We start from the raw sequence: 12,556 nt of genomic DNA on the forward strand, positions 1-12,556 counted from the left end.
TTTCATTGATATTTTTCATTTTTATTGGGGATATTTTTCACAAGGAACTTTGATTTTTCAAGTTCAGATGGTTTCCTCAGATTTTTTTTTTTTGTCTTCTTTTCTTAACCTACTCTTTATATATTCCACTTTATGTGGAAATGTAAATTATGGAAAATTTGGAATTTCATTTATGGTACAGAGAGACTTTTCTTGGCATATCCCTTTATACTTTAAAATTTTAAGTCATATGAATGTATTAATTCATCAAAAATGAACTAAATTTCAATAAATATGTATATCACTGTCTCACTTTTAAAACCATCTGTCTGTCTATACCTATCTAATTCTTTTTATTTGATATTTATTAAGTGCCTGTTATGTGCCCAGTCCTATAATAAGGGATCAGGATTCAGCATGAACAAAATTTTTAAAGCTCCATTTCCTCATGACCAAACAATAAATAACAACAACAAAAATAAATAAAGAAACATAGCATGCCTGGTAGTGATCATTGCTATGGAGAAAATTCAAGTAGAGGAAGAGGATAAGGAATGATAATACATCAATCCTTGTTATTTGAACATTCCATATTTGCAATTTTGCCTACTTGCTAAAGTTTATTTGTAGGGTCCAAATCAATACTCACAATGAGTTCAAGGTCATTCTCAGGCATATGCACAGTGGCAAAAAACTTGAGGCCCCAGACACACACACACACATTCCCAGCTGAAGTCAATAAGATTGTGTTTTACCTTCTTATTTGAATGTTCAATATGAAACAAGGGTCCTTTCATGTAATGTCATATTTTTCACATTTTGTGTGTTTTTGTGATTTCACCATTTAAAATTGTCTCCGACTGTGGTGTGGACATGCTGTCTAGTGTTCTCAGAACAGGAAGGCCTGTGATGTACCTTATGGAGAAAATACAAGTATTAGATAAGCTTGTTCAAGCATAAGTTATAGTGCAAGTGACTGCTAGTTCCATGTTGATCGATCAGTAATATATCGTAAATGAGTTGTCTTTAAACAGAAACACACATAAAACAAAATTATGGGTTGATCAATTGACAGATAAATTATCATAAGAGGTTCTAAGGACCTAACACTGTATTTTTCCCTGGGAGCCATGGTTCAGTATTCTTTACTTCAGTGTTCACAATGACTTTATAGAACATAACTACTGCAAATCATGAGAATCAAATGTTGTACAATTGGTTATAAGTTGTCAGAATCTGAATATACTTTAAAGATAGAATCAACATGTCTTGAAAAGATGCAATTAAAATGAGAATAGTAAATGTTTTAGATCTGAGAAATTAGAAGGATAGAATTGCCCTTGATTGAGGTAAGAAAGCCTGGAGAGCAAGCAGGCTTCTGAGAAAATCATCAGTGTTGAAACATTTACATTAAAGACACACATTAAATATCCAAGTGTCAATGCTGTATGGCCACTTAAATATATATATAATATATATATATTTATATTAAGATATTATATATATCTTATTAATAATAATATTATCTATAATATATTAATATATTATATTAATATAATAATATAATAATAATATAATACTATTATATATTATATTATATTATATTATATTATATATATTATATATTATAATATAATATTATTATTATATAATAATAATATAATAATTAGATATAATATATCTATAATATTAATAATAATATATATCTTAATAATATTAATATTTATATTAAATATCATATATTTATATTTATATTTATATTTATATTATATATATTAAGATTTTATTTATTTATTCAAGAGACAGGGAGAGAGGCAGAGATGCAGGCAGGGGGAGAAGTAGGCTCTATGCAGGGAGCGCGAGTGGGACTCCATCCCGGGTCTCTAGGATCTGCCCTGGGCTGAAGGCGTTGCTAAACTGGTGAGCCATCTGGGCTGCCCACCACTTAAATATATAAACCTGGGAGTTCATATTATAGGTGATACTTAAATTCAGGAGATTAAATGGGCTAACAATGTGAGTTAGAGTAGTCCAGGAATATAATCCTGAAGCCCTGTAATATTTAGAAGTCAGAAGAGTGAGAAAAAAATCATAAAGGAACAGCTTTAGCAGGCCACCCACTATCACCTAGTGAAGGGCTTTGTTTTTACAATTGCTTCTGCTTTTGCCACACAATTTTTCTCTTCTTCATCCACATCAGCATAAAACATGCCATAGAATACTAGTTTTAAAAAGTAGTCATTGTTGTAACATAATACCTTGCAATTATCTTCTCAAAGAGAACTTTTATGTTGCTCTAAATCCTCATTTCCTTGGTCTTTCAAATTTATGCCAGGTAGGCTTTTGTTGCTATTAGTCTAACAAAAGTTTTCTTGAGGGTCACCAGAAACCTCCAGGCTTCAAAATCCAATGGTTAATTCTCAATCTTTATCTTGCTGGTTTCTCAGCTGCTTTTGAAACAGTGGTCATTCCTTTTTAAAACACTTTCTTCGCTTGGCTTCCTAAATAGCATTTATTCCTAGTATTCTTGGCACCTAAGTTTTCTGTCTTTTCTGATGGCCTGCTTCTTCTGGATCTCTCTGTGTCCATGTACCATGAGTTCACTCCCCAACTTCACTTCTCTAAATGTTTGGATCCTATGCCCTCATCTTATGCCTCTGAATGTTAATAAATACTGATGATTTTTCAAAACATATCTACAGCAATCATTTATTTCTGAATTTCAGTCTTACAGGTTTTGATATGCTCTTCACATATTCTACTTGATTATCAAATAGTTACCTAAAAGAAAATCAAGCCTTAATGTTTTCATTGCTCCCCCAAAATATGCTCTTACTTTAGCATTTTTCAACTTAGTATGTTACACTGTCATTTGCAGAATTACTCACGGCAAATATCTTCAGAACCATTTGTGGCTCTTCTTTCTCTCGTACTGCACAGCCAGTCCAACAGCAAATGCTGTAAATTCTACTTTCAAGAGTCTTTTCAACTTTTCATTTTATCAGCCTACTTTAAGCTACCATCTTCTTTCATCCAGACCTTTGTAGTAATCCACTAATGGGTTTCTTGGTTTCTAAACTTTCCCTTCCTCCCAACATCAATTTTTCACATAGCAAAGAGACATTTTAAACATATAAACCAGGTTGTGGGGTGCCTGGGTGGCTGAGTCAGTTCAGCATCCAACTTAATTTTGGCTCAGCTCATGATCTGAGTTGTGAGGTGGAGCCCCATGTCAGGCTCTGTGCTTAGTGGGGAGTCTTTAAAATATATATATATATGCTAGGTTGTGTTACTCCTTGCTTAGTTGCTTCATATTTTAACATCAAAGTATATTTACCTTTCTCATCTATTTGGTTTACATTTTCTTTTAAGATTTTATTTATTTATTTGTTTGTTTGTTTGTTTGTTTGTTTGTTTATTTATTTATTTATTTATTTATGTTTCTATGTATTTATTTATTTATGAGAGAGAGAGAGAGAGTGAGAGGCAGAGACACAGTCAGAGGGAGAAGCAGGCTCCATGCAGGGAGCCTGCAGTGGGACTCAATCTCAGGTCTCGAGGATCAGGCCCTGGACTGAAGGTGGCACTAAACCACTGAGTCACCTGGGCTGCCCTGGTTTACTTTTAATATGTATTTCTGATTTACCATTGTCTATGCCACTCTCTTATTGAATATATACCAATTTCTCATCAATAATATCTACCTCATATTTTCATTTATTCAACAAACCTCATTACCTTTTAGAGATACTTTAATATATATGACTGGAGAGAGGACATTTTAGGAGGCCATGTTATAAGGGCTCTGCTTAGCCAAAATCAATTTTTTTCACCACATTTTTAAAGAAAGTATAAAGACATAACAAATTTTCAATTATCTCCAGATCTTGTCTTCTATAGTACTAGCACCAATCCAAATTATTAATATGAAAGAAGAAATAAGGCACTTTATATGATGCCCTCTTTAATTTTGTTTGTTATTACACATCTTCCATTAGGAAAATTCTTAAAAAATGAGAAGGTATTCAGTTCTGTTATTTCTAACTAAGTGGCTCAGAGGAGTGAATCAGTTTGTCTTTACCATGTTGATGAGTATATTCTGATGCTTTGCTGAAGTAGTTGGGCCAAATATACACAGTAAAAGAGCATATTAGTCATTGGATTATTGCTCTATCTTGGGAGGTTACAGAGTAGTAGTTTTGTAATTCTCTTGGTACAAGTTAAATTATCTTTTTATTTAATATAGCATGATTTACAAATGTAGATAATTTTGGCATTTTATTTGGCATTAATTTTAAAACACCATTTAATTATTTCCTTTGGTCTATTTTCATGAAGTTAACTAAATTAATAGTAGAGAGCATTGATTCCCCTATATCATTCAGGTGAATATATATAAGGTGAAATACATACATATATATATGTATGTATATATATATATATAAAATATATATAAAGTGAAATACATATATATATATGTGTATATATATATATATACATATATATATATTTCCAAATAGCCTTATAGCCATTTATACCTAGAAAGCTCTGTATGGAATCAATAATTTCATGATTTGTTAGTTAATCAATACATCTTAGATACATCTTAAATACATCTCTCTTAACACTGAAATAATACAGATACAGATAACACTGAAAAAGAAAAATCAAAGCACAAAAACAAAAAATTAAAACCTGTAATTCAAAGATACTTAATCCCAAAATTTGTTGTCAAATTTTCATAACAACTTTTTCCTATTTTGTGGACTTTCTCCCAACTGTAGTCTAGTACAATGGAAGGCATTCATGACTCTTCTAAAAACCCCAGCAGAGGGGCACCTGGGTTGCTCAGTTGGTTAAGTGTCTGACTCTTGATTTCAGCTCAAGTCATGATCTCAGGGTTGTGACCAAGCCCTGTGTTCAGCTCCATACTCATTGGGATTCTGCTTCAGATTCCCTCTCTCCCTCTCTGTCTGCCCCTCCTGCCACTGCTCACACACTCTCTCTCCCTCACAAATGAATGAAATCTTTAAAAACAAAATGAATAAAATCCTCAGCAAACTCAAGAGAAGAAACTATCTACACTTGCACAAAGAATTATAATTATTGCAGCCATTGTTAAAGATGATAAAAATCACCAATTATCGGGTCCTTAAAAGTATCTGAGTTATGTGATGTAATGCAGTATGCTAAGTGAAGTATTTAATCTATAGTAGCTAGTTCCATGGACATTTCATTTTCAATTTTTACCTAGGAGAGTCATTTCTAGGTGTTCCCAATCTCAGAGTGCTTCCTTCTCAAAATCAATAATCACAACAAAGCCATTTCATGGTACTTGTGAATTAGAATGTTACTCTTATGTTAATAGCATTGTGAACCTATAGATATATAGATTTTAAATAGGTTTCAATCTGTTGCAATTATTAGATTACAGTTCAATGTGTCCCTTTGTGGTCCAGTGGGAATCTAAATATTATACTCTAATAGTTTCCTCAAGAAATGTCTGTGAGAATACTATGTCCTGGGTTCTGTCTTGTTGATGGCCATTTACTAAAAGTTTGTTTTTCTGAATAACAAATATTTGGGTCATACTTTGCTTTGACATCTTGAATATATTATTACATTTTTTTTCTGTCATGAAGTATTGCTGTCAAAAAGTCTGCAGATAATTTTATTTCCTTACAAGTTTTGTGCCTTTTCTTTTATTTCTAGGTGCCCTAATTTTTTTTTAAGATAAGGAATTTTATTAGAATGTGTTCTGATATTGGTTGTTTAGGGTCAATATTATCAAGACTTCAGCATGCTCCCTTAACACTGAAATAATACAGATACAGATAACACTGAAAAAGAAAAATCAAAGCACAAAAACAAAAAATTAAAACCTGTAATTCAAAGATACTTAATCCCAAACAAAAACTTAAGGAGTAGGAGTTTCTCATCAGTGTTATCTCATGTTATCTGTGAGTCTTTTTTACCTATCTTCAATACATGCCACTTTCCTCCCCTCTTCCCCCCCCTTTCTTAAGATTTTAAATACTCTCTACACCCAATGTGGGGCTCAAACTCATAACCCTGAGATCAAGAGTCATCCGGTGCTCCACCAACTGAGCCAGCCACATGCTCCATGCCATTTTCTTTCTAATCCAGTTTTTTCTTCATTTCTTTTTGCTTTTCAAAGTTTTCCTTGTATTTTCCTCATACTTTCTGCTTCTTTTATTAAGTATAGTATTTATTTGCTTTAGTGTTTCTTCTATTTTAATCATTCTCAAATGTTTTTGTTTCTAATTTTTTCCTCAGTTTTGCCACCTTATTTCTGAGTTTATCTAATTCTGATTGATAATGTATTTTCCTGTTTTATGTCACTTTGATAATGTCTTTAAGCTTATTTTGAAATAGTTATAGTTTTGATCTTACAGTCTGATTTTTTTGTGTGTGTGGCACATTTTTATAGGTACAGTTTTGGGCAAAATTTCACTGTCTGGAGATTATTCTGTTTATTTTGTTGTTCTTATAATAACTTTACTTGGGATTTGATCTTGATTTCTTTTCTTATTTATTTATTTATTTATTTATTTATTTATTTATTTATGATAGTCACAGAGAGAGAGAGAGAGAGGCAGAGACACAGGCGGAGGGAGAAGCAGGCTCCATGCACCGGGAGCCCGATGTGGGATTCGATCCCGGGTCTCCAGGATCGGGCTCTGGGCCAAAGGCAGGCGCCAAACTGCTGCGCCACCCAGGGATCCCTCTTTTCTTATTTATTATGTGAAGTTGGTTTCACTGATTTTTTGAGAATAGCTTTTTCAACTTCATAGAACTCTTTATTTTGTGTTTTGTGTAGTGTTCAAAAATACAACTGCTTGAGATTTTCTGGCAGTATTAACCTCCACCACTTTGGTCTAGCTGTTCTCTTTCCTTGCCTCTGTGATCTCTGACAGTTAATTTTAATTTCACTCAGCAGATTCTTCTCACTGTTAAATGTTGTTGTCAGTATGTGTCTCTATCCTAGAAGGAACTCTGGTAGGTCAAAATTGTGAGCGTATAGGAGCTAAACTACTCATTCCTCCTTATGATCGGCCCTTGCCTTGTCCATATTAGGGAAGGTAGGGGGAAATGTGTCTTGGTTTCAGCTTCTTTTCTCAAATTGGCCTCCTGTGCTTTCTAGTGAATACCCGTTGGCTATTTTAAAGATTTCCTTTTCTCAGCCCAACACGCGTCACCATATTGCTTCTTTCATCCTCCCATATAGAAAATGACATCATGTAGTCTTGTAGCAGTTGGGAGTCTTCCTTGCCTTCTTATATTTATATTTGGGATTTTACCGGGTACTGTGTTACTTTGTTTTGTTATAAATCTATTCCATGGGCTTCTTGGTTTTGATTTCTAGTTGTTCTGTCCATTTTTACGTGGGGTTTTAGAGAGACTGGTAAACAATGCTGTCCCACAGCCATTCTTCCAGAACTCTTTCAGTTATTTTTTAAACATTAGTTTAATATAGCTATTTTTATCCTCTTTCTTTGGAACAGAAAACTTCATGAATCCAATGTCTTATAATCATGAAACTGTGTTATTATAATACTATTGTTCTTTAAAACACAGTATTGACTTCCCTCTCCTATTACCCCACGTATCTCTGGAAAACTCCAATTTTGGAAGTAATGGTAAGAGCAGAGTGCCTAGATTAATATGGATCTTATATCCTTACACAGGACATCTGGAGAGTAACGTTTTTTTTTTTTTTTCCTTTCCAAATTGGATATCCAGTATACAGTGTTTTCTTTCAAATATCAACGACAATGTAAGATCAGGCAAATATATATTTATTTTTATTTATTTAATATATATATTTTTTTTATTGAAGTTCAATTTGCCAATGTATAATATAATACCCAGTGCTCATCTTGCCAAGTGGCTATGTTATAGCTACACTAATACCATTTTAGTACTTATTACTGAATTTAACCAAGTTTTAGGGATACCCAGAAGTATCTAAAACCTCAAGCTAATTATTTTATACATATCACATTCCCTTTGGTAACCTCATTCTCTGTGTGTAGCATAAACCTATTTTATGCATTTTCATAGACAATTCCACAAGTAGATCTAATTAGACAATATTAATTGTTGTTTTCTTTACATGTAGAATTTTTCATTTCAACGTCATTATCTCTATAAAAAATCATTATTGCTAGCTCAATAGGAGTGCAATATTTAACATATGCTTTTCATATCCCATGCTATTGAGTACCATCACTCTAGAGGTTTATATAATTCAAGCAAATTCAGTTGTACTTTTTAGTGTTTTGTTTCTATCTAAAGTATCTTTTTCTTAAACATTCACAGTTCCTCGTAGTTTACCAATTGTGGTTTTCCATTTCTCTTAGATCTTAGCCATTTGCTATTTCTTTAAACCATATATTCTCTCTTTGATCAGTACTGTGCTCAATATATACCATATCTAAATCACAATAACATTATAGATTGCAGTAGTAGGTCTTGCATTAATGTGGGTTTGTTGCAACGTTTCTCAAATTATAAAGAAATTCTTTGGAAGTAGGTCCGATCATTCAGAAAAAGGCCAAAGACTTTTTTTTTTTTTTTTATGATAGTCATAGGGAGAGAGAGAGAGGCAGAGACACAGGCAGAGGGAGAAGCAGGCTCCATGCACCGGGATCCCGACGTGGGATTCGATCCCGGGTCTCCAGGATCGCACCCTGGGCCAAAGGCAGGCGCCAAACCGCTGCGCCACCCAGGGATCCCATGGCCGAAGACTTTTTAAACAATTTCCTAGTCTTCAGGAATTTCTAGTCTCTGAAGCTCTACCTAAATGCAATTGATTGCAGAATAAAGTGTTCTAAATTAGGAAAAAGATTTCCTCATTTCCCAAAGGAAAGATAATAGCAGCCTTTAGGAATTGGTCACAGGAGATTTTACCTTATGAGATGAAAACATCACACTGTGCCCTCGTATAGAAAATATGTATAACACAAATATTATGGAATCACATGCAAGACTCCTAGAAAGAAGCTATGGTGTTTTCTGTATGCCTAGTTCACACTTATTAATTCTTTACATTCATTTCTATATTCCATTCAAAGATATGTGAATCAATCCGGATATTAAGCTTTAAAAATATGTATAAATTGCATGAAATCCCAAAAGAACAATTCCTACATTTGTTTTGCATTTCAGAAAATATAAGCCTATGTCCTCAAAGTCCAAAAATGTGGTTTTCTTTCTATAAGAGAAAATAACTTTCAACCCATTTAAGTCAATAAGTACACTTAATCCATGCATAAACTCTCAATTTCTTTAGATCTATAGTCTGTTTATTCCTTTAAGAATTTGATGAAGTTTTAATCAGTTTAGCATCTCTGTAAACCTGGATTTCAGTTGTGTCTCTGTGGGAAATTATTAAGGATTGTTTAAAATTGCCGTAAGAGTCTCATCACACTGCTGGTTTACACTTCCCTGCTATTTAGTCACATGCTTTAAAAAAAATTAACTACGGAACCCCTGCAGGACTTCTTATTTCTAAACAAGTCTCCAAGGAGCAATAAAATGTTATATATTAGATACAAAATCCATTATGAATATTGTAAAAAAACAACACATTTTTGCATCTTCCATGGAACAAGTTCAGGCAAGACAGTGCTGTAAAATAAGCACATGCAGAATTTGACTGGAAAAAAAATCTTTTTCCACATTTGTACTTCAGTTATCTATTGCTGGGTAACAAAGCACTCAAAAATTTAGTGGCTTAACACAGGGGTGATTTATTATTTCTCACAATGCTTTGGTTGATCAGCTGTGCAGTTCTCCTTCACATATCTTATCTGAGGCCTCTTGTGCAACCACACTCAGATGGGAGCTCAGTGAGGGCTGGGGCAACCAAGATGACCTCCTTCCCCCAAAATCTCTCTCCAGATAGCCTCCCACATTTAGTAATTGCATCGGAACTTCTTTATAGCATGGCAACTGACTTCCAAGGAGAACTTACTGAGAGGGTAAGCTTCCGTATGTGTTTCATCACACTTGCTGATCTCTCATTAGACCAACAAGTCTCTTGGCCAAGCCTAGGATCTCGGTGGAAGGAGTTTACCCAGAGGAGTGAATGCCAGGGGGTTATCATTCTTTGTGGGCCATAATGTAAGTCTACACTTTATGTGTGTGTTAAAAAAATTACCAAAATATGTTAGAATAATTAATTAGACAGAATATATATACTTATTATTTAGTTTTACTGAAATTTACATCCACTAAAAATTATATTACTGTTTTTCTCTTAGTTTGATAGCCAACATTTCAATTTTTCTTTAGATTAAAAGTCCTGTAATACTGGAATTACATTTTTTTAAAAGTCCTTTAAATGTATTTTTTTTTATGAATTCTAAGTTGGGAGAAATATCTCCCCTTTCTGTCTCTACTTCATATTCATATAAATAATGAATTTTTGTGATGATTACTATATTAAAGATGTGGCCGAAAAAGAAAAAAAAAGATGTGGCTGATAATTGTTTATACTGTGTACTACAAAGAGTGCTGGATCTAAAGGGGCACAATTCTCATGATACAGAATTGTATTATTTAAATGTTCATATATTTCAATATAAAATTATGCCTAGGCATGAGAAATTTATAAATTTATAACAAGAACTTCTCAGCAGATGGGAATGAACTCTCTTGCATCAATAAAAACAATACATTGAAATAATTTTATGAAATCATAAAGTGTGGTTATTGTCAGTTTAGGATCATTGAAAGTGAGCTTAGTAATCAAAATTCTGATATTGTTTAAGCCACATTGAAAATAAAATGCACAAGAAGCTACTTTCCTAACCATGTAGATCATTTGGTACATTAGTTACTGAATTATTTTGCTATTCACATTTGGAATTTATTTTGTTTTGATGTTTATTTACCAAAATAATATAGTTTACTTCCTATTTCAATGTACCAAAAGTTTCATTATGACACAAAATACAGTGGCTAATAGACATTTACCATGAACAATTTTAAAAACAAATTAAGATTTCGATGTTGTTATCTGTCAATTATACCATTATTGTTTAATTTTTTACAGATTTTGTGATTATATGTATTCATTTTTTACATTTTAAAAGTTTATTATATAGCAGTTAGAAAAACTTCTAAGTGTTAAAAACAACTTTGTTTTAAAAAGATTATCAATATTAGAATATATAAAATAGGAAAATAGGGAAAAATGCGAGAAAAATATTTAGTCATTGCATTCTTTTAGAAAATGAAAAAGTCCCCAGGAGAAACATAAAGAAGAATGTTTCGGTTCTATTTGTTTCAGTGGAAGGAAATCCTTGGGAAGCAGAATATGAACTTCACTTCTACTTTCAGGTCAGACTAGATTTGTTTTAAAAACACACATAGGAAAAAAACGTGGAGGAATTCGTTTAATCAAATGAATTTTATGACAATTTAGATACTTTGCCCTATAGTTTGAATATTGTAACACTATGCATTGCTGTAGAAAAATTTCTGTCCTTTAAGACATTTTAACTTTCCACAGAAGAGTACAAATACGGGGTTCTCTAAAACTTCTTTAGTTCACCAATTATTTGAAATGGTAGATGCTAATTATTTATTCTAACTTTAATAATTTGGAGATATTTCTATATCATAAATTTATGTAAAGTTTATTAAATGAAGAAATATCAGAGGTTACAAAGTTTGGCAGTATTTGTCACATATCCATAGTAAGCACAAAGAAAATAAATGCTTAACATATCAACAATAACATATTAATCTAAAATTGAAATACAAATTTAAATTATGTATGACTAATGGTGCTGCGGAACAGAATGTATATGAAATTGAGAAAAATGTTGTTATACTAATGTCAAATGTACAGTATCCATTATTCTAAGTTTTGGTGAGTTAGGTATATGAGATATTGTATTAAATACAGAAACTAGTCCTGTAGAAAATGAGATATTCATTAAGTAACATTGAAACACTCATAAAATTTTATTTTATAAGTGGAGGTAAGAGGTAAAGCTTTTTAAAACAAGTTATTATTAAAAATGAATTGTTAAATACTCCAATTAAAATTTAAATTTTCTATTATCTTATGTTTAATAGATTTTATAATCTATACATGATAACTTTATGCTTATTTTAATTATTATTATAGAGAAATTAAGAAATTTCCAAAATCAAGTGTCATATTCATTCTTTTAGGTGGGTGAATTACAAAGTCTATTGAACTTTTATATGAATGTTTAGGTACCAATCGGGAAAGTGGAATGTTGACATTTGGGATGATATTTATGAGAAAATATAGAAGATGAATCAGAGTCTACTGAATTCCCAACCACTGAATGACTCTGAGATTGAAGGAGTCCTTCTTTCCATGTATAAGTCTATCCTTCACTGTTTAAAGACTCCAATACTCGTCTTAGAGAGTCACTTTGCAAGGAAAACCATGTCATCCTGTTGCCCACCCAATACTCCTTTTCCCCAGACATTTATCTTGAGTCCAAATCTATCTTATTATAAAATTATATTACCAAACTCCAGGAGGGAAAACAAACAATAAAAAATG

Source organism: Vulpes lagopus, chromosome 3 (genome assembly GCF_018345385.1).
Source record: "Vulpes lagopus strain Blue_001 chromosome 3, ASM1834538v1, whole genome shotgun sequence".
Classification (NCBI taxonomy): Eukaryota; Metazoa; Chordata; class Mammalia; order Carnivora; family Canidae; genus Vulpes; species Vulpes lagopus.